The sequence below is a fragment of the Equus asinus genome, chromosome 28 (genome assembly GCF_041296235.1).
Source record: "Equus asinus isolate D_3611 breed Donkey chromosome 28, EquAss-T2T_v2, whole genome shotgun sequence".
Taxonomy (NCBI): domain Eukaryota; kingdom Metazoa; phylum Chordata; class Mammalia; order Perissodactyla; family Equidae; genus Equus; species Equus asinus.
In genome coordinates, this window is record NC_091817.1 from 21,287,301 (window position 1) to 21,310,955 (window position 23,655).

The 23,655-nt window shown below is 47.3% G+C and overlaps 1 pseudogene; it reads left to right on the forward strand.

Annotated features, from left to right (window-relative positions):
• The first annotated feature begins 14,704 nt into the window (after positions 1-14,704).
• On the forward strand, positions 14,705-23,196 carry LOC106822401 (ATP synthase subunit d, mitochondrial pseudogene; annotated as a pseudogene).
• The last annotated feature ends 459 nt before the right edge of the window (positions 23,197-23,655 follow it).

Genomic DNA, 23,655 nt, shown 5'->3' on the forward strand with positions numbered 1-23,655 from the left:
GTTGCTATTTTTATTTCCATTTTCCAGGGGAGGACAGTTAGGCCTGGAGAGGCTAAGTAAGTCGCCCCCGATCACACAGCTGGGAGCTGGCAGAGAAGGGCTCCAAACCCCCTCAGGGTGGCCCCAGAGCCCGAGCCTTTCGCCTCCATCTCTCTCTACTTCCCCTGAGCACCATTTTCAGTTCCTTCCAGGTTATTGGTTCCACCTGACATAGAAGGCGCCAGATCTGGTAGAGACGGGACACAGAGGCGCTGCCCGCCGCTGCCCCGTGAGAGCGAGGCGCCCCAGCGGAGCACTGGGATCCCCGCTTTGGGGTAGATCTTACCAAGATCCGACTCTAAGAGTCCTCTTCTGTTCTGTTCTCAGCGCCTTCTGTTAACCGGGCAGCTAGGACATGGCATCGTCCGAGGGTCAAACAGGGAGAGAGAGTACACGACGCTCTTAGCCTCGCGCCAGGCTCAGTCCTGGCTCAAAAGGAGACCTGGCTTCTCGAGGGCGGGCCTTACTCTTTGCAGCTGGGCGGTGACTTGGGGAGGGGCAGCATCTTCGTTAGCATCATTGTATGAAAGAGCAGTTTCTGATTCCTGAGGAAACACAAAGGCCCCATCTCAAGAGTCCTGCGGTCTGGAAGCAGCCTCCGCCCTTGGTGGCCTGGAGGCGGCCAAGGAACTGTCCCCTCGGAAGGAGCCTGAGCTGGGAACCGTGCCTGTGTGAAGGGGGTTCTTGAGGAGGACCACCTGCGAAGAGGCAGGGATGCTAACAGACTGATTATTACACTAGTCTAGAAGCTCCCATGGTAGGGTTTTGGAGTGAAATTGATGGATAACCTATACCCCCCAAATTTTAAAAGAATATTTAAAAATTTTTGTTCAGCTTCACAGAAAACTGGAGGAAAATTTATTTTTGCTGTCCCTCCCTGGTCTCATCTCCTATGACCCTCTCTACCTCCACTCCCACCCTCAGCCATCTCTCTCTGCACCATTCATTCTGGCTTCCCTGCACCAATACTTACTCACCACAGGACCTTTGCATGTGCTCTTTGCTTTGCCAGAACTCTGTTCTCTCAGATATCCACACAGCTCCCTTACCTCCTTTAGGTTCTTCCTCAGCTGTCATCTTCAAGTAAGGCCTTTCTTGACTAACTTTTACAAAATCAAAATAACATTTTTTAATAACACCTTTACTGAGATATAATTCACGTACCATAACCAAGGTAACAGTTTTAAGATTGATGTTAATCTTCACCACATCTAATATTATGGACTGTATCATGTGGATTCTAAAACACTTTTTTTTCAGTTCTAACAGCTCTGATATCAGGACACATCTCACAATGATGGCATGTCATAGTTTAATTGGCAGTGTTTTATTTTTTCTTTCTTAGTGAGCCATAAAATAATCATGTACCTTATAAACAAGGGCATCTTTGAATCAATGAAATATGCTAAAATTTCCATCACCATTTATTCTAAAGAGCTCGAAGTGCAGGTTTCAGCTGGACTGGTGATAAAGATGTAATACATCCTTAAGCTGCCACCAAAAGAGATTCCATTTGGGGTTCGATACCATCACCCGCGTGGGGGCCGTCACATCTGCAGATGGTTCTAAGTTCATCTGTGCCGGAGGGTGGGAAATGTTTTTGTTTATTTCTGATTCTTGCTGTTCTTTCTAGAATCTTTTCCGTGTCTTCTCTCCTGTTTCTCTTTCCCTAATGCTTGCTGGGGGACTTCTTTTCTTTTGAGAATGTTAAAAACGATAATAATGAAAAACCTTCACTGTGACTCAGTCTTTGAAAACTGACATCAAGGTGAATGTGGAAATTTGGGGCTTGCCAGGCTGCCACAGGCAGCTTGCATTTAAACAAGTTGTGACTTTGATTTAAGAATTTGACTTGATGGGTAATCTATCCAGAGCAGGAGAGGATGTATGTACTGTTTCCATCAGAAACATCAAGTTCTGTGTGTGATGTGTTTATTTCTGAGTGGTTATGTATTTAATAAATAATGTGTTTCAGCGGGAATTATTTTCATTTCAGTGTTTAATACCTCCACAATATGTCTCAGATTCGGGGTTGAATGACACCTCATAAATTATGAGTTGTTATTAGCTGCTTTCTCTTTGCATCTTAATTATGATGCTGGAAAGAGAGGGCAGACTTTTATAAGCATTCATATTTTCTGTTTACAAGGCTTTTACTGACGTCTAATAAATTTAATTACCTCTAATAAGAAGAGGAAATGAAGTTCTATTTAGCAAATTCATAGCTTTGAAATGCGTCTTGTAGCTTTTATGAGCATGGCAAGCCCAGGAAGGTGAAAGCCATTTAAGGAGCTGTTGCTGGGTTCAACTAACTGCAAAACTGTTAAATTATTTTTGTTTCCATTTTATTGCTTAACCTCCAGGGTAAACTGCAGGCTACCTGATAAAGCAGCCACTCAGGAACTTTAAACTCTGCATGCTTTACCCCACAGGGCCGAAGCAGGCTCCTGTATTCAAGGTACATTTTTCAAACATAATTTTAAATTTGGAAATTGATTGTGTCTTGACCTACTTATTTCCAAGAGCTGCTCATTCCCGCCTCCTTTGTTTTGCTCCTATTATAAATCTATTGTTCTTTGAGGAGGGCTCTGGCTGCTCGGGGCGGAGGGGGGAATCAGTGAGCAGAGACGGGCTCGGTCTGCCCACACCACTGTCATGTGAATCAGATCCACAATTCACTGGACTCAGGCTGCAGAGAAGACCCGTCATGTCGCGGTCGCAGATCAGCCACTTCCTCCGGAGGGCGGGACGCAGAGAAGAGCGTCTGCTGGCTTATAAAGACTGTTGGGGGCACAAGAGAGCCTGTAAAATACTTAAAGACTTATTTTATAGAGCATCAGTTAATTTGGATTTATTTATCTTTTGGTCAGATGTCTTCCCAAATAATCATTCTAAAGCATCCAAATTTTCATTTGTTGCAGTATATTGGCAGACAGAACCTTGGGAAAACCTTCCCACTTAGGGATAACTCTTTCGTTTCTTGGTCTTTCTTCAAAACCTAAAAATAGTCTCAATAGGACGGTCTTGTGAATGAGTAAGCGTTTCTTAAAGGCCTCCTTGGGCCTGGAGCACCTCTGTCTGTCTCTCTGTGACTGGGCTGCACTCCTGGAAGCGCTGCCTGGGGCTTGTCCTCGGCTCCCTCTTGGTCCTCGCCACCTGCTCTCCACCCCTCCATTCGGTGAGTCCACAGCCTCATAACTGCCTCAGAATCCGTCCTTCTTCCATTTGCCAGCTTCTGCTCCCGGTTCTTTCCCATGGGATGACGGCGACAGCTGTCCCCTGGGTCTTTCCACTTCCAGTCTTGACCTTTCTAGTCTGTCACCGCAGCAGTGGCCACACTAGCTTCCTCTGGAAGAATGAACGTGTGGCCCCACAGCCGTATTGGGCCCAGCACCCTCTCGTCTCATCTCCCATCTCTGTGCCCTGCTGTTCTCCAGCCCCAGCCTCCGGGTCCAGTTTCTTGTTTCCCACATCCACCTGGTCCTTCCAGCGAGTAAACGGCTCCCACGGTGCCTCTGCCGGAGAGGCTCCAGAGGACATATTGGAGTCAAGACTCGATTGCAATGAATTTAAGAGAGAAGATAGCGGACGCAGTGGGTAGACCATTTTACTGTTTCAAATAATCTTTATCAGAAAGGAAGAAAAGAGAGGGTTAAGGAAGGGTATTTTTTTAGCATGATTTATATGCATATTGGTCATTTCAATTTCTTGTTTTGAGAACTGTCTGTTCATAGCCTTTGTCATTAAAAGAATTCAGGCCTTTTCTCTCGATTTGTGGGAGCTCTTTATATATTTTGGGTATTATCCTTCCTTGTATGTGTCACAAATACTTTATTCCAGTCTATCATTTGTCTTTTAATGTTGTTTATTTTATCATATATGGTGTATTTCATCTTATATAAAAATTTGGATTTTTGATATAGTCAAATCTGTTAATATTCTCCATTATTGTTTCTTGTTTCTGTCCTATTTTCTCTCCACATCACAAAATACTGTGTTTTCTTATGATGCTTTCTTTTTGTTTTATGTTTTTACCTTCAAATCTTTAATTCATCTCATGTTTATTTTGGTGAATGATGTGTGAGAAGGTTCTGGCTCTTTCTCCCCTCCCCCCAATGTGTCTGCCAGTCAATGGACAATCAGTGATTCCCACACTGATTTGAAAATTCATCTTTTTAACGTTCTAAATTCTAACTTTTAAAGGCGAATCACCTGGAGCACGTCTAAAGATGTGAGGGAAGAATCGCATTACAGGATGAGACTGAAGAATTCAGGAAAGCTCAGAGGACGCTGGGGGAGGGCTTGGTTCGGATCTGCCTTGAGTGGAGACTGGAGGGAGGGAAATGAGGATGGGCGTCCGCGTGAGTAACGCAAAGGTGAAGCCAGAGGAACTGGGAAAGCTCACATCCAGACGCCTCCATTTTCACTGTGAAGGAGCTGGCGCCCTTCACTGAGAGAGAAATAGAGCAGGACATCTGTGGACAGTGACCCACCCGGCACGGTGGGAGAGTGTTGGGAAGAATGGCGGAGTTTGTCAAACGCACCCACAATCCAGTCCTCCCTCCCCTCCACCCCGCGGCGCCCCGTGCAGCCCCGTCTTCTCACGGGGACTGACCCAGTAGTTCCACAGAGGCAAGGACTTCATCTCCAGCACCTGAAGCGGTGCCTGGCTCACGGGAGACATTCAATAAGCACTTACTGAATAAATGAATGGGTGTCGAGGAGCTTGTTTGCAACGGAATGAAGGTTACAGAGGTGACAGTAGAGTGGATTGAGAGCAGGACGTACAAGAGATGAGAGGATAGACTGGGAAAGATGAGGATGAAAGGCACTGCAACCTACTGGCCTCTGTTCTGGGCAGATACGCGGTATGAGCCTAGATGCCACCACTGTGCTGGGGAGGTAGAAATGTGCTGCCGCAGCTCAGCATTTGCCCAAGATGCCAAATAGAAGGCTGCTAGGAGGAGTTTCTGATGCCTCTCCCCTGGGGCAGGACGGGGAGTTGCTGGCTCTGAGAGCTTTCATCCTCTCTGGGTTTCCAATGGCTCCTCAGAGCTTGGCTGCCTCTATCATCATATGAAATAGCTGGAGAGTATCTTAGGTGGCAAGAGGTGACGAGAGCCTGAAGAAGCCCTTGTCCAGGTGGGTGAGGGGAGAGGATTGACTGCCACCGAAGACCACGCACCCCTCTGTGGAATTAGGTCTTAGTGACTTGGAGACCGAGCCTTCCCTTGGTGGAACCAAAACCCATCAGTGATGGCAAGAAGTGACAAGGCCCACCAAGAAGGTTCCGTCCATACAGCAGCCCCTCAGGAAGGTTTGTGGAATGAATAGGTGATTAGATGAACGGAAGGCTGGACGAATGGTTGGATAGAAGGGCATTTTCAATTTCAAAGGGAATGGGGGCATGATTTCCTCTGGACTCTTCTACGTACTTCTAAAGAAATCGTTAATGCTGTTTGTCAAAGACTTCTGGCTCTCCGCCTTCTGAGAACATGGTGATACTGACTTCCCAGCTTTAGGTAGAACCATGTGATGAGTTCTGGCCAAAGAGTTTTGAGCAGAAGTGTCATGAGTCACGTCCAAGCTAAAGCATTTTCTCTCTAGTACAAGACCCTTTCGATGGACATCCTTTCCCTCTGGCATGTGCTGCTGTCAGCTGGAGTCCTTGAAGGAGCAGGATGAGCAGAGTGCCCTGACAGCCCAGGTTGGGCATGTAGGATGGGTGAGAAGTTGGGGGGGGTGCTTGTTACCTAGCAAAACCAAGCTCCCCCAACTGACACACCTTCTGCTCTAGTCTGAGCCCTGATAACTGTGTTCCTAGAGGAAAGACAAGGGAAGTCTGCTTTTCAGTTACTGAATTTCTCTTCTTTTTTTTAAAAAAAAACTTTTGTGTGTGGTAAAACATACGTAACTTAAAATTTGCCATTTTAACCAGTCTAACCGAACAGTTCAGTGGCATTAAATACATCCACGTTGTGTACAACCATCACCACTATCTATCTCTAGAACTTTCTTATCTTCTCATACTGAAACTTTGTACCCATCAAGCAATAACTCCCTATAACTCCTTCCCCGGGGCCCTGGTAACCACTGTTCTACTTTCTGTCTTTATAAATTCAACTATTCTAAGTATCTCATATAAGCAGAATCACACAGTATTTGTCTTTTTTTGACTGGCTTATTTCACTTAGCATAACGTCTTCCAGATTCAGCCGTGTTGTAGCCCATGTCAGAATCTCATTCCCTTTAAGGCTGACTAATATTCCATTGCATGCATAGACAGCATTTTGTTCGTCTATTTATTCACCAGTGGACATGCGAGTTGTTTCCACCTTTTGGCTGTAGTAAAGAATGCGGCTATGAGCACAATGTACAAGTCTGTTCAAGTACCTGCCTTCACTTCCTTCGAGTACATAACCAGAAGCGGAGCTGTGGGATCACATGGTAATTCTATTTTTGACTTTTTGAGGGACCACCATGGTGTTTTCTACAGCAGCTGCCCCATTTTGCATTCCCACCAGCAGTGCACAAGCGTTCCAATTTCTCCACATGCATGCCAACACTTGTTGTTTTCTGGATTCTTTTAAAAAATTATATATATATATATATAAACCATCCTAATGGGTGTGATATGATATCTGTCGGTGGTCCCAGTTTCTCCTGGACCCATTCTTTGCCAAGTGAAAATGGAGACATAGTCATCATTGTCCCTACAGATCAGAGAAACGCATTCAGTTTGGCTCGAGGTATGAAAGCAGCCCGCGGCAAAATTATGACATGGATGACTTCAGTCTTTTATACCTATTCTTCCTGTGTCATATGCCCTTTCCAAATGCCCCTTCCTACAGTCTCTCTTCCCCGTGAAAGTACTCATTTACACTAACAAGAGAGCGAGACCTCCCAGGAGTGTTTGCTGTTTCAACACAGGGAGGGTTTCTCCCAGAGGAATACACTGCTGATGACACAAGCTCAAAATTCAATGAGGAAAACGTTTGGGGGTGGGGCACCCCTGAAATTCAGTCATACAGACAACAATGCCTCCCAAAAAGGATGCCCCGTTCCCGCAAGCCACATCCTGAATCCTGGCTGTGTCTAGTCATCGTGCTGTTTTTTTGTTTACTGTATGTGGCATTAGGCTGTCTTGGATGTGCTCTTTAAAGGACAGCATGATTATATGACTTTACCCAGAAGTTTCCCTGAGAAAACATAAAGCCCAACTATAAAACTCAGCATCTGTATTGAACTAAGCCTTCAATAGGACGGAAACGGAGTCCTAACATTCTGGGATGTTCTGAAGGCTCTGCCAGGTGATGGGTCCCTGTGGCGTCTCTGAAGACTGCTGGAGGCACTGCGAGGCTGAGGCCCGTGAGAGAGACCCAGGCTGACGGGGTCTGGTCAGCCAGGCCTGGCAGAGTCCGTCTTCAAACGTGACATCCGTTGGCTCTGGCAGTGCTCCTGAGTGACAACCTCAGTGGCACTGTGGCTCCTTAGCAGGGTGCCTCTGGACCTGGACCCTAGGGTTTCTGCTTCCTGCCACCACTGGGAGGTCCAGGCCTTGAAGCTGTGGCCAGTGAAACTGGGGCTGCAGGAAGGCCAGCATCTCCAACTCCAGTCACCCGTTTGATCCTAAGAAGCTCTGATGGCCGTGGCTTTTTGCTGGAAAGCCAGTCCCAGGAGGCAGCCCTGCCAGAACTCTGGGTCTAAGAAGTGGGACAGTGTCAGCTGCCAGGATAGGCAGCCCTCTCCACCCCCCGCCCTTTTCCTCTCGAGTGTCTGTGGGCAAGAGCCATGCTACGTGTGGACCCCGAGGCCACCTGCCCCCTCCTCCATCCACTTCGGGTGCCTCTCGCTTTTCTCCTGGGCACTCCCTGAGGTTCCAGGGCTGCATCTGCTCCTGCCACAAGAAGAGCCATCGTGGGAAACACAGTTTCTTTTAGATCCTGCCTAAAAGGAAGACAAGGATCCATCCCATAATTCCTCATAAGAAAGCCGAGACTGCCCAGCAATGATGAACAAGGGTTGCGTCCAGGTTGATGATAACTACAGGGACCTACAGCACCAAAAAGGAAAACCCAACACTGCAAGTGAGTTCTCCACCGGAAACCAGCAGTCCTCCCTGCCACGAGGGGCTGCACCTGCCCCGTCCCTCTCTAGCCCCCACCGTGCCACCATATTGCAGGAGCAAGATTTTCTTCCCAGGCAAGAAGTCCCTGCCTAATTGTTCTCTCTCTCCTCACCTCTGGTCCAAAGGCCTCACTGCTGGTCCCTTCTAAGAGATAGTTTTTTTTAAAAAACAATAATATCATAATTTTCTGCAGAGATGAGCCCTGTCCTCTGTGTGGCCAGCCTTTGACACTAAGAAGCACACGTTTAGCATCTCATCTGAAGCGTGTGTCTCTGGATGACTCCACTCCCGCAGCGCAGCGAGAAGGGTCTGCATGAATAAACTCGCCCACCGAGTGGTCCCTCCCAAAGGAGTTACCCCGCAGAACAATGCCAGTGTCCACTCTTGGAACTGCCAAGAGTTCAGGAGTACTGGGGTCCAGTCTCAGACCACCCTGCTGAGACTTCCTAGTTCTCAATATACAGAGTGACCAGTCTCCCCCATAGCTGCAGGGAGACACCAACCGGAATCTTGGAGAACATTTCAACCTGCTGTCTGAAAGGCATTCCCTGAACCCTCCCGAGAGCCTCCCCTCCTGCTGGGTCCTATGCGGACTCAAGGCCCGGCCTGGACAACCTCCAGTCCAGTTTGAGTAGGAAAAGGAATGTGATGGAAATAACACAGTGTGGCTCATACTCCAAGACTGATTCAGAAGGTGAGACTTTGGTAAACAGGAAGCGTCCTAAAGCAGTATCTGAGTTCATTGGCTCTGGGAATTTTGTTACAGAATCCGGGAATTCTAGAGCTAGAGGGATCCTGGAAATCAACTGTTCCAACTTCTTCACTTTCAAGGAAGGAGGCTGAGATCCAAAATAGTTAAATGACTCGCCCAAGGTCATACAGCTAGTGCAGTGAAAGCTCGGCCTATCGCCTAGGGGGTCCCGACTTCTGGACATGAGTGTGTCTCATGGGCAAAACTGATGTCCTCAAGCGATCTCCCCATGGCTCATGCTGGAGCCTTTAAAGGAGACGGAAGGATTGGTTCGTCTGCCTTGAGCTCACTGGGGCTGGTGTTAGCTGGAAGCAGAAGGAGTTTCGTTCGCCTTTAAAGACCCGAGTCTGACTCAGTTAGGACTGGACCACCAGCCTGGGAAGCCAGCAGCATCCTGGAGGGTCTCCCTGCTCCGCCTCTCCCCTTCAGTCCACAGCCCTCTTCCTCACACCCGGCCTGGTCAGTGCCCAGCCGGCTCAAGCTCTTACAATGACTCCCATCACCTCCTCGGGATTGGCTAAAGCTGGTGGGTGCACCCTCTCTGGGTTAAGTCCTACACTGATCTCTGTAATCACTGCCAGAGAGTTTTCTTAAATTGACATATAATTCATATACCATAAAATTGACCCTTTTAAAGTATATAATTCAGTGATTTTTAGTACATTTTCAAAGTTATGAACCATCACCATTATCTAACTTTAAAATATGTTCATCACTCCCCAGAAAAAAACACACCCACTAGAAGACCTCCCACTGTCCTAGCCCCTGGCAACCACTAATCTATTCTGTCCCTATGGATTTACCTATCCTACACACGGAATCATATAACATGTAGCCTTTTGTGCCTGGCTTCTTTCACTTAGCATAATGTTTCCGAGGTTCACATTGCAGCACGGATCATGCTTCATTCTTTTTTATGACTGAATAATATTCCACTGTATGGATAGACCACATTTTCTTTACTTATTTATTAATTCTTGGATATTTTGGTTGTTTCCACTTTTTGGCTGTTATGAAGAATGATGCTATGAACATTTGTGAACAAGTCTCGTGTGGATGTATTTCAAGTTTTCCTGGACGTACACTTAGAGTGGAATTGCTGGGCCATCTGGGAACTCTGTGTTTAACTTTTTGATGAACTGTCAAACTGTCAAGCAGTGCACAATTTTACCTCCCCCCCCCGAAGATTGTGAGGGTTCCAATTTCTCCACGTCTTCACCAACACTTATCATTGTCCACCTTTTGACTACAGCTGTCCTGAGAGGTGTGAAGTGTTACCTCGTGGTTTTGATTTGCTTTTCCTTAATGACTGATGGTGTTGGGCATGTTTTCATGTACTTATTCACCATTTGTGCATTGTCTTTGGAAAAATATCTGTTCAAATCCTTTCCTCATCTTTCGAGTTATTTCTGTTTTTATTGTTGAGTTGTAAGAGTTCTTTGTATATTCTGGATACTAGGCCTTTGTGAGATATATGATTTGCAAATATTCTCCCACTCTGTGGGTTGTCTTTTCACCTTCTTAATAGTGTCCTTTGAAGCACAGAGCTTTTTAATTTTGATGAAGTCCAATTTCCCTGTTTTTTCCTTTGCTGGCTCTTGCTTTTGGTGTCAGATCTGTCCAAAGGTTTTTAAGAATCTCTTGACTTCCTGCTCAAGGCAATCCTGAGCAACATCCAGATGGTGACTGCACATCTCTGTTTGAAGGAGCGATCTTCTTCCGTTTGAGCTGACCAGGGTTCCCAGATGCTCTTGAGGGAGGACACAGAGCGGCTGCACTGTGGGCGTAACTAGGAAACTGCTTCCAGGGCTCGAGTGGGAAGATATTCAAGGAATAAATTGTGGGCCAGGGTCACGTCCAATTACAACTCTCTGTTACCTCATTTGAGAGGAGCAAGCACTTCATGTTTGCTTTAAACTCTTTAAAAGTTAGTCAGAGAGCTATCCTCTGTGGGCTTTTTCGAATCTCCTGTGGCCTCTTGGCTTCTGGTCAAGGTTTGGCCAAGTGAGCACTTTCTCCTCCCAGGACACCAGGCTTTGGGTGGCAGAGAGGCCTCCCAATCTGGCCTTGAGTCCAGCTCTGTGGTGGACTCTGCCAATCCTGATGGCTCAGGGGTCCCCTCTGTGCTGTTCTCTGTGGAGCACACGGTCTGAGCCATCACGGTCCTTGGCTCTTTGAATGACCAGCTATGGCTTCTGCCCTCTGGAAGGCTTGTGACTATGACACCGCCTGACTCTGGGCCCTGGGGGAATTCGCTCATAGAGCTCCTTGGAGTCCTCACAGGGTCCTTCGGGGACACAGTCTGTCCCAGAGCAGGAGTCCTGGGCAGGCCTTGGCACTCGGAGTTTGGGAGATGCCCATGGCCCGCTCAGGGAGGTCATCTGCCACTCCTCATTTGGCGAAGATCCCTGAAGGCTGACGTGTGGGGTATAAAGTAAGATTGTTGCTTTCCTCCCACCTGGCCCAACTCCGTCTGCCAGCTGCCAACCAGCACAGCCCCAGTTCCAGGTCTGTAATGGAAACACAGGAAGCACGGCCTTCAAAGAGGGAGCCCTGGTGTTGGTCAAGTGAGGTCTTTGAGGCCACCGCCCTGTGGCTCGGCCAGTAGCTGTACCATTGCGGAAACTGTATTGAGAGGGAGGCAAGGCGCCTTCAGCCGAGGAGCTGCCAGGAAGGCCCTCACAATGGAGACGAGAGGTACAATGAATTCACCGCCGAATGAGACGGATCTGCCCTGCTCCCAGCCTCACGGCAGCATCCCCAGGACGGATCTTGCAGTTGAGCAGCGGGCGATGAAACAGCCTGGCTCGTCCTCATTATTAGGACTTAGAGAAGAAGACTAAGGTTTGGAGCTCTTGGGGTCCACATTGGGCTGGATTTCTTTTCACAGGGAGGCGGAGGGTCTGGGGAGGTCGGCATCCTGTCTCTGGAGCTGCTAACCAGCAAGCTCAGAGCTCAGGGAGGGGCACACCGACGTTGGGGACTGGAGTTCGCCGTCTGACCCCGCCGGCCTTGAAGGTTAAGGAGCTGGTGACAACTGATGATTTCTCCAGGGCCTTTTGTTTGCAGATGGCTTTCTGGTGATTCTAGCTGATCGTTAGCAGATCGATACTTTTCTCAGGAGCCTCTGAAATCCCTGGCTGCTTGAGGGTTGAGCCTAGGCAGTTATTTCTAAGCAGCAATTGTGCCGAATGGTGGGGGAGCCTCCTCGCAATTTGTAGCTGCCATCTGACGGCCTACTGTGTGCCACACAGTGTGCTGCATGTTTTGTGAGTTTGTATCATTGTGTAGATGAGTCACCTGAGACTCAGAGGCGTTAAGTGTCTTGACCGCAACCTGAGAGTCAAACCGCCTGAGCTGGAATATTCTCTCTGCTTGGGAGCTCATCCAAAGCACTCAACCTTCCTCAGCCTCAGTTTCCTTTCCTGTTAAATGAGGTAACACAGGCTAAGTCCTTGGCCCTGTGCCTGGCACATGGTCAGCACTCAGTAAATGACAGCTGTGGTGCAGCCCGGGCCTGCCTGGCTTCAAAGTCCGTGTTCTCTTCATAATTTCACAGGTTCCTTGAGGCAGGAAGGAAGGAGTGCTGTCGGATTTTGAAAATGTGTATATTTTCTTGGAAGATGCGCTGACTGATGGTGTTTTTTCTGGTTGAATGTGATTGGGAGAGCCCCACAGGGCCCCGGTCTGGTCAGGATAGCACAGTAGTTGAGAGCCCGGGCTGCCTGGGCTCCAATCCCAGGATCATCACTCACTAGTTGTGTGACTGTGGGCAAGTTAGATAACCATTCTGTGCCTCCGAGGTAAAATGGAGATAATAATAGTCGTTACCTCCTGAGGTGCCCGAGAAGATGAAAGCAGTTAGCATATGCAGGTGCTCGAGGAACCAGCTACAGTATGAGCATCCTCAGGGCAGGGAGTGGAGGCGGGGCTGTTTCCTTTGCCAGATTCTTCACAGGTGAGGGTGAGTCCAGCGGGGACAAGCCCCTGCTGGAGAGCTACGTGTCAGACACAGAGAGGGAGCTTCTGATGCCTCCGGGCGTGAGAGGAGGGAGCCCCGAGGAAAGGAGACTGAAAGTCTTTCGAGGGAGGAGGAGGGGGCTGTGGTGTAGAGGGGAGCACCGGGTGGAGTCAGGAGATCCGGGTTCTTCTCCGGGTGCTGCTCCGAGCTAACTGGGGGCAGAGGGCCCTCCCGGGCACACACTCCCTGGGAACTGCTTCCCTCATCCAGAAAATGAGAAGCTTGGCTAAAGTCCATCCATTTATTTAGACATTTATTCAACCAATATTTACTGAGCAGCCATGTGCTGGGAGGCATTAGAGGAAAAGACGAGTGTCCGTCCTCTCGTGGGGTTTGTGTTTATGGATGGGAGGGGTGGCAGCAGGATGAGAAGGGCAGGTGGATCCAAGACAGAGCTGACGGTGGAGACGGCAGGATTTGGTGTAGGCTGACGTGGAGGCTGAGAGAAAGAAGGCCATCGAGGATGACCCTTCCATTTGGGGCCTGAATTCTTCTGATCTTACTAAGTTATGCTGCGGTAACAAACAACCCCAGAATCTCAGTAGCTCACAAAACAAAGTTTTACATCTCACTTAGGTCCCGTGTTCTACAGGTCACTGTGGGTGCTGGTGGAACCTGCTCCCCACGTCCTTTTCATTGCAGATCCAGCCTGAAGGAGCAGCCTCTCTTCTGGATAGACTGGAAAAAAGGAAGCGAATTGGCAGAAACACACAATGGCTCTCAAAGCTTCTGCCTGCTTCACACCCTCTCACGTGCTGTTGGCTACAGCAAGTCACGTGCCAAACCAGTGACAAGGGCAGAGAAGTACCCTCTCCCACGGGACACACTGCGGGTCTCAGGCAGTGAGCAGGACCGCAGGCCCCTCCCGCAGCAGAGGAGTGACTCTCTAGGAGCGTCACAAGACTCGCCGCCGCCGGGCCTGGGCTACTGGCGAGTGCCGTTTATTGAGACGGCAGTCGGGGGTGGTGGGAGGAGGTAGGGAGCAGTGAGTTTTGGGGGACAATGTTGATAATTGTCTCTTTACCTCTAGTCATCTGAGTGCCCTGCAGGGGCCTCCATCCAGTGTGAATTATGAGTCAGATCTGGACCTGCCTGGGAGAGCACCTCGGAGACAGCGTGGAACTGTTCAGAGAAGACTACCCGTCTGTTCTAGCGACCAGAGGGCACCTGGGTTAACTGCCCCCAAGAAAAAGGCCGGCACCCCAAGCCCTTCTGCTTTTTTTTTTAAGGTATGCTTTTTGGTGAGGAAGATTGGCCCTGAGCTGACATCTGTTGCCAACCTTCCTCTCTCTTTTTTTTTTCCTCCCCAAAGCCCAGCACATAGTTGTATATCCTAGGTGAAGTCATTCTATTTCTTCTATGTGGGATGCCGCCACAGCATGGCTTGGTGAGGGGTGCTAGGTCCGCGCCCAGGATCCGAAGTGGTAAGCACCTGGCCGCTGAAGCAGAGCACAGGAACTTAACCCCTTGGCCATGGGGTGGCCTCGGCCCTTCTGCTTTGTTCAGCCACTCATTTCAGTCTGACCCCCGAGTTCTCCGGGTGAGCCAGGGCCCACTTTCTTCCCTCTCCTCGGCTCCAGGCTCCCCGTCTCCAGGGCTTGTGGGGAGGTCAAGCGCTGGTTCCCTGCCCTCTTTCTAAGAGATCAAAAGCTGGTTCTCTGGGTGAACAATGGCCCGGCCATCTGCGAGATGTTAACTGCATAATGGAATGTAACTCGAAGGGCTTTTAAAAACACGAGGAGAGATTTTATTGTAACTAATCGTGATGGATGGTGAGTGTGGCCACACTAGCAACATAAATCTCGATGCCAAGCCTCGGACTACAAAGCCAACTACCTCCTCAGTTCAGACAGCCTCGTCCGCAGCCACAGTCACCTCACACGGGAGAGGGCTGGGGACCTTGTCTGCACCAGGGGGGCAGGTGCCCTCCCTCACTGGGGCCCCTGCCCAGCCAGCTCCCGGCTCCTCCGCAGAGAAGTCACTCTGGCTGCCTCTGCTCGAGGGACGGGCTGCCCGGCGGCACCCGGCTCAGGCCCGTGAGTGGACAAGGAGGCGGGCTCACTGTGGAGAACAGGGTGGGGCTGCGGAAGCTCTGACTGCTGCCCCGTTTAACCAGAGAGAAGACTGAGTCGAGGGCCGGGCGAGCTCTCCACAGGAAGTTCATGTGCAACAGCTGCTCCCGCTCCTCATGCTCACTCTTAGGGCCACCTCAGCTCCCGTGAATGGGGTCAAGGCTCTTCCTTCGTAAATTTATCTATGGATCAGGTCAAGGTTTTCTGGTCATTGTTGAAGGAGCAGGAACACTGGACTCAGAGGCAGAAGTTCTGGACTCAAGAGACGGCTCTATCACTCTGTGACTCTGGGCAAGTCACTTAGCCTCTCTGGGCCTTAGGTGTCTCATAGATAGTCTGTGGAATGTGTGTAGTAACCCCTGGGCTACCTAATTAAAAAGGTTAGTATAGGAGCAAATGAAATTACTTATGTCTCAAGGCATTTTAAGGTATATTATTTTTCATAGTAGAATTTATTATTAGAGTATATTATTTTTATTCAATTTGAATTTGGAAAACAACTCAAAAAGTATCCCTAGATATTTTTTTCCTAGAAAAACAAAAAAACAAAAAGAAAATGAGATAACTGGGTTGGCCTCACTTTCAAAATGGCAATATGGCCTACCTTCCCATTCCGGCCCCACCTCTGACTTTTTTTTTCCATCTCAGCATTTTGGAACCTGAGAATGAAGATGCTACATTTTTCAAAAAAACACTGTGACAAATTTGTGCTTTGAAAAAATATTCCACGATGATGACTTTTCTGTGGGTCTATACCACTGAATACTTTAGTTTATCTGCAGGACAAGGGGCCAGAGCCTGGGGCTACAGGGAGTACTGTGGGCCAGGAGGGGCACCGGGTGAACCTGCCCATCATCCGCAGTGGCTGGATTGTCCTCAGGAAGAGCCGGGCTCAAGGCCAGGTGGGCCCGGCCCGAGTGCTCCCTTGGCTGGCCCCCTGCCTCCTCGTCCTGAGCCTCCCCTTCTGATATCGGTGGTCCTCCCGGACCCCTTCTGTGTCCAGAGTCTTCTCAGCGTTCCTCCACGTGTGCGTTGAACGCAGGCTCTTTGTGCCTTGGACTAGTTTTCACTTCTATTTCTGCAGCCCTCCAGAAGTACTGTAAAATTTGGGTTTATGGGGCTGGCCCGGTTGTGTAGTGGTCATGGTCATGTGCTCCAGGGCTCAGCGGCCCACGGTTCACAGGTTCAGATCCTGGGCGTGGACCTAGCACTGCTTGTCAAGCACACCGTGGGCATCCCCTCCCCAACACATTGGGGTTCATTAGTTACATTCTTCTCAGTTTTCTAGGATAGGAAACCAATTGTTTCTTATTCTTAGATTTCTTCAAACATTTCCATGGAATTTTGGAAATGAGGAGAGAATTGTTGGGCTCTATTCTCCATCTTTATATATATATATATATTTTTTTTTTCCTTTTTCTTCCCAAAGCCCCCTGGTACATCGTTGTATTTTTTTTTTTTTAAGTTGTGGGTCCTTCTAGTTGTGGCATGTGGGATGCCGCCTCAACATGGCTTGATGAACGGTGCCATGTCCGCACCCGGGATCCGAAGCGGCAAAACCCTGGGCAGCCAAAGCAGAGCATGTGAGCTCAACCACTCAGCCGCAGGCCGGCCCTCGATCCTCCATCTTAAAACCACCCTTCAGGAACCATATAATTCTTTTTGAATTTATTAAGGTCGTCCTTGGAAGCCAAAAGATAACTTTTGTAAATATTCTATGGAAAACTTAAAAAACTATGCTCTTCCTTTGTAGGAAATATAATATGTTTATATTAAATCAACCTTATTATATCATTCAAATTTTTTATATTGTTATTTAATACTTTTGAGTCCTTTTGTTTTACGATTATCTAACTAAATAGCATTTTTTAACTCCATCTTAGAATCTCTGAATTTAATAGAATTAACTCATTTATATGGTTTGGTTTTGACAGTTAATCTGTTTATACATTATGACAGCAATGTTTGGTTTTCTATTATTCTGTTTTGTTCTTTAGTCTTATTTGATTTCCCATCCCCCCTTTTTTTTAAAAAAAATACAGATTACGTTTAATTTCTTCCTTTTATTAAAAAAGTAATTTAGAAGGAAATACCCCATTTTTGTTCTGATAGTGGCAACCTTTACGTTTTTTAAATACATCTTTGATCATTTTCTCTGTCACTGTAAATCGGTATCTCTCCAACTTTCCCATGTGTATAATGGAAAATGTCTTGAATTTGTCTTTTACCTCATTAAATTGATTTTCTGCAGTATCCAACCTGCTGTTCAGATGATGGTCTTTAATTAATCAATTGTATTTTCTCTCCATTCACTCTTCTCTTATCTCAGAGTGTTTCATCCTCATCCCGCTTGCTCTAGTTTCTGGATTCAGTGTCCTCTTGCATATTGTTGCAAAGACAAATCAGAAATTTCCTGAAGCTGCCTATTGCTTGCAGTAAGTCTCTATGGCAAGGAGCGGTTGCCACTGCCCTTCGGGTGGCCTCTTTGCCCAGGCCTGTGGGGGCTGCTCCGCGTACAGAGCCCTCTCTGCCCATTCAGCAGGAGGCCGCCACTTCCCGCCGTCCGCCCTCCATGCGAGGACAGTTCTGAGGGCTTTTGTCAAGGTTTCCTCCACTTACTTCCTGGGAAGGCTGCTCTGAAATGGGAAGAGGGACGGAGAACTGGTCCCCTGGGCCCCTGCCACGTGTCTCCGGGTCATCCTTATGAAGAGCACTGACATTTGACTGACAAGATGGCAACAACCAGTTCTTTACTAGCTCTCTGTTGCCTTGTGCGAGAAACAAAATAAAGCCATAGAACGTCACTCGGTCACTGTTGGACCTGTCCCTACACCATGGGTATTGTCTGATCTCATGCAGAAATAATAACAGGTTTCTTTCAGTGACAACTTTGATGTTTTTTCAAAAATACATCAGTAGCTGCAGCAACTCCAGTTCCTGCAGTTGACTCCTTAGCAACAATCATGGCTGTACACAAAGATGCAGGCCGAGATGCTGAGTACATAGTCTTACCTTAACACACAACTGGAAGGAGCCCAGAGGCCCTAAAATAAAGGACTGGTTGATTGACTAAAGCTGGGTGATGCAGCCCTTAAAAATAATGCAGGAACCTACAACTAGAATATACAACTGTATACTGGGGGGCTTTGGGGAGAGGAAAGAAAAAAAAAGAGAAGATTGGCAACAGATGTTAGCTCAGGTGCCAATCTTTAAAAAAAAATAAAGCAGGCATATTTAATGACATGGTAATATTTTCATTTTCATTGTTTAACAAGTAAAAAGTCACAAAACCTTGTTTGGTCTCATTTTTGTAACTAGAGTGTGTGTGTGTGTATATGTGTGTGTAAGGGGGAGAAAGACAGACAGAGAGGAGAGAGAAACAACTGAACAACACACCAATATGTTAATCTCTGGGTGAGGTAATTAAAGAGATTTCAACATTTTTATTCTTTGTGCTTTCCTGAATTTACCTGCGTTCTCTTCAATGCACACGTAGCACTTTTGTATTAAGTGAGAAAAGACATTTTAAAAACTCGGTTCATTGGAGGATTTTGGGAAGTCTTACAGATGTCATCTCCATTTCAGATGATTTTGCTATTATCTTGCTGTTTTTCCTCTAAAAGAACAAAGTGAATAGAGCTGGATATTCTGGAAATACTGTTAATGAGAAATGATATTGGTATTCATCAATATAATTCTGTTGTACTGGAAGGTTCTGAAATAACTTCTGAGTTATCAAGAAAAGATATAATTCACTTCCTGCGTATGCGCGTTTAAATTTTGCTTATCTTCTCTGAAAGCTGGTGAGCCAATAGACATATGCCGTTCAAAGCTCATGGGACTCGAACTAGACGGTCTTCGGGGCAGTGGTGAGCTGGAGGTGGTTTGAGGGGCTCGAGGCATCTGTCCCCAGCTGTGCATGCAGTGCCGTCAAGTCAGTAGCTGGGAATCGGTTGTGGTGGGAGTATTTACACCATGGGAATGGGCAAACACTACGAATCAGGGCTTCTGCCTCCCAGAGCTGGTTATCAGAACACCATGACTTCAGGGACGATCTAAGCCATGAAGGAACTGGAGCTGGGAGAAGTGGAGTGATCTGCCCAAGGTCTCATGACAGCTTGAGGACAGAGCTGGCCTGACAGCCGGCCCGGATTCCCTCCAGCTTCCCACGGTGCCATGAGGGCTCTGTGAAAAACAGCACTTCAGTGTCGGCCGGGGCTGGAGAGCAGTGTGTTCATTTCATTTAGGAGCAGGGAAAACCTCGCTCCTAGAGTCTAAAGAAAAATGAGCAGGGTGCCCATAACCATCATTTTACTTTATGTGGATTCACAGACAGACTTAGAGTGATAACTAAAGACAATTAACCTACATGTGAAACTGAACATTGATCAGACAATTGTAAAAAAGACCACCCAGCTTAAATCCCTGTATTAGACATTACGATATTCTTAGTATTTGTGCAATGATCTGTTAATTAAATTGCTGCTAAAACAATATTTATTTTTCCCTTTAAAATCAGCTGAATATCAATCTACGATCAATACTGTGTCGCCTGGAGGCATCCCCTGCTTCAAATTTGCTTCACAAATCTGCTGCAGGTAATTTACACCCAGTCAATAAGACATGTTTCAAAAGCCACTTTTCCCTCCCAACAGGCAACCCTGGTCTCATTTACGATTGGATAAGAACTGGCAAACTATACACACCTGAGTTAAATCTAATTTGTAATAGGATCTTTTTTTCTTTTTAAGCAGCAGTGAAAGATTTGATTTCCTCTGTTCCGTATGCAAGTAATCTTGGGCTATTTCTGGGCCAGTAACTGGAAAACATAAATTGCTTTTGTTTCCCTTTCAGGCATAATTTTTGGTGGTTGTGATTTGGGAGAGAGGGGATCTTCAGGGGCAGTGAACATCGGAATTGCTGTCTCCAGTACACATCCACAAAACCCACGGTAATCATTTGAGAGGTGTTGTTATTATTTGGGTTTATTTTTTAAGGAAAGGAATTTTTTATTCCGAGACAAATCCTTTCCTTGTTCCTTATATTTTGGGGGAGGCAAACGCAGAGCAAGAACTGTCAAATTTTGGCTGAACCCAAGACTTACAAATTAATCCCAGGGCTTGAAATTGCAACACAGGTTGAAATCTACAATTAATGTTAGAAACTGCAATTAACTTATTAGAAAGCCCCGTGCAGTCTGGGTCCATATTCCGCCACGGGTGATTCCATCAGTAGAAACGTTTTCGGGGAAGTGGGTCTCTTAGCTCCCTCTCTTCCATTTCATTCCGCCAGCTGCCAATTTGATTGGTTAAGTAGTTTAGACTGCACAATTCTCTCTTTTTCTTTTGGATTGATGTGTTTATTACTTTTTGTGACAGTGGCTCCCAAGGCAGAGGTTCAATAAAGAAAAAAAAAAAAATCTGATACAGACCCAAGTCAAGAGAGAAGCGGTGAAGATTGCAGAAAATTGGGAAAGTTATCATAAGCATGGAGCTGTTATTGGCGATTTTGCTTCCAGCGTTTGTAGCCTTGTGTTATTTACTCTTCCGCAGACGGAAACCTAGCAGGGAATTATTGAAAGCTGAGTTTCCTGAGTTTTAAATTGCTCTGGTTTTGTGCACATCAAAGGGTGAACTAAATTGAAGCCCTGAGAAATGGGAGCTGTTCTGTCTCTCTGTCTCTCTGTCTCTCTGTCTTTCTCTCTCTTTGTTTCCAGAGTGAGAAGAATGGACTTAGCTTCTTGATAAGGAAGTGATGTTTATTTGGTGGCATCAGGGAGCAGAGTCAGGCTTGGGCACAACTGAACTCATCTTCAGTGTCCTTTGGGGCCCCAACTCCTCACCTCCGCCCACCTTGAAGGCTCTGCGAGGCCCCAGTGCTCTGTTCCACGGCTCCCTCTCCTTCCTCACCCTTCTCCACTCCGTGTCTGTTCCCTGATCCCCATGAAGATTTACCTGCTGTAGACATCTGCTGTTCTGCTGGGGACCAGGTGACAAATTCATGCAATTCAACTTGCTCCGAAACACTCCTTCGTTCTTTCTCCACCCTGATGTTACCAAAGCATGTGACTCAGGTACCTTCTAGAAACAGTGGCTTCAATCAGCATTTCCCTCCAATGGGCTTTGAGGACCTCCAGGTTCCCAAACTTCCAGGTTTCCCGTCTATGCAACTGCTTGTCAAGTCACCCCAAAGGCCATTTTCCTCAGGTTTGTACCCTTCCCTTCCCCTGCAATCTTCTTCAGCACGGCGTATGAAGCTCTTCATCTATAAAGCGACCCCACCAGGGAACAAGAGTATTGCAACCTGGTAGTTAACAGCTTTTGGGAATATTGGACCCAAATATTATGTTTGCAGAGAGGTCCCCACTAAGGCCCGTCAGTTCACCAAAGCTCTGAGAAGGCCAGAACTAAGAAAACTCACTTAATTTTGGCTTTCGTCTGGTGTTTCCCAAATTTCTCTGGCTGCTTCAACGATCATTCCACATAGATTTATTGAATATACTACGTAGCAGACCTCATGCTCGGATCTGGGAAAATGACGTATACAAGAAAACATAGTCTCTGTCCCTTCCCCAAACTCTTCCTTACCCCCAAGATGTTCATGTGAACCCAGTGTTCCACGGAGCACACTTTGCAAAACGTTTCCTTAAATCAAAGGCGTGGCTTTCATGGTGGAATTCTGAGGCACAGTGGATATTCTGGGCGAAGAGGGCCTTTCATGGCTCTGAAAATACACCATCCAGAGGGCAGCTTCCTTGGCTCGCTTGGTGTCCTCCCTGAGAGCAGATGGCGCTTGCAATGGGAGAATTTAAAGCGCTGGTGGTGCGGCTTGTAGAATGCCAGAGCTTACTTTTCTAACTGTTGTTCTCTGGCTTCTCCATCGAATCCTTCAGAAGGGATGGGAGACGAGAACCAGACTGGCAGGCTGGACAGTCGTGTGCTGACATTATTGCTCACATTCTCTCTCAGGGAGCTGAGACACGCACAGCCCAGTGGGATCGATCTGGCTTCATCTGGGTGTTTATCACAGGCTGGAAAGAGGCCTTGGAAATTCAGAGCAGAGACTGGTGGTTTTGCTCCTGAGAACACACAATAATTTGAAATTCAGCTTCAGGAAAGAGGTCAAAATGCAACAAACCATGGGGGCTCTCAATGTTCCCACCATTCCTAATTGGCAGATTAAAATCACAAGTCAATCCCGTTACTTCTCTTTCTGTCCAAAGAGGCTTTGTAGTTAGAGAAAGGTGATCCCTGAGAAGGTAAGTATGTGGCATGTGCACACAGATAAAATATGAAACGCGGCTACGAAATAACAAGAATGATGGTTACTCGACAATCATGCCCCTCAAAGATAATTCACACATCGTTGCCCCCTTACTGTGGAGGTTCATTGCCACAAGTCTCTGTGGAGCCCTGTCTGCTTTGAGCAGCACGTGGGGTGCTGACAGCGGCATAAGAGCTGTGTGAAGACAGACCCTCCTTGTTAATAGGAAGCTTAGTGTCTAGCCTGGGAGAGTATTATGGGCTGAATTCTGTCCTCCCAAAATTCCTGTGTTGAAGTCCTAACCCCTGGGACTCCAGAATGTGACAGTATTTGGAGGCAGGGTCTTCAAAGAGGTAACTAAGCTAGAATGAGGTCTTTAGGGTGGGCCCTAATCTAGTCTGACTGGTGTCCTTTTAAAGAAGAAATTTAGGTCAGTGAAGGATCACAAGACAGCTGGGCAAAAACTTGCTCTAAAAGCCATTGACTGGGTAGCTTTTGGGGAGATCAAACCCTGAAACCAGAAGCAATTGCCAACTCCCTGAAATCCTGGAATGAGAGGCTCACCTCCAGGTTGGCTACTCTGCCTGACTCCACCCGCTATCGATGGCCATGCTACAAGGCCAGCGTGGCGGAGGCGGGCTTGGTAGATGACTTTGAGAAGAAGTTTAATGCCCCGAAGATGCCTGTGCAGGGGATGACTGTCCAGGTGGATGCTGAAGAAAAAGAAGATGTGAAAAGCCGTGCTGAGTTTTTGTGTCTCTCCAAGGCCAGGATTGAGGAATACGAGAAGGAGCTGGAGAAGATGAAGAACACAATTCCATTTGATCAGATGACCATTGAGGACTTGAAAGAAGTCTTCCCAGAAACCAAATTAGACAAGGAGTATCCTTATTGACCTCACAAGCCAATTGGGAATTTATAACCGTGAGTTGGGGAGAAAGCTCTGGCCCTCATATTATAAACTCTGGACATTAAAAATAATTATATAGTGCTAAAAAAACACGAAATTTAGATACTAGACGTGTGCACACAGGAAAAAGACCAAGTGAGGATACGGAGAAGGCGGTCATGTGCAAACCCAGGAGAGAGGCCTCTGAAGAAACCAACCCTGCTGACACCTTGGCCTCAGACTTTGAGCCTCCAGAACTGGGAGGAAATAGATCTCTACTGTGTAAGCTGCCCAGTCTGTGGGCCTTTGTCACAGCAGCCCCAGCAAACTCTACAGAAGGGAAGCTGGATTCAGGAGCAGAAAACAATGATAATTAAATGTCAAACCATTGCTGGAGAAAGTCAATGTGTGGACCACAAGGAAAGAGAGAGAAGAAGCGGAGTGGGCTTGAGCGAATGTCAGGAGTGGGGTTGGGCTTTCCCTGACTCCCTC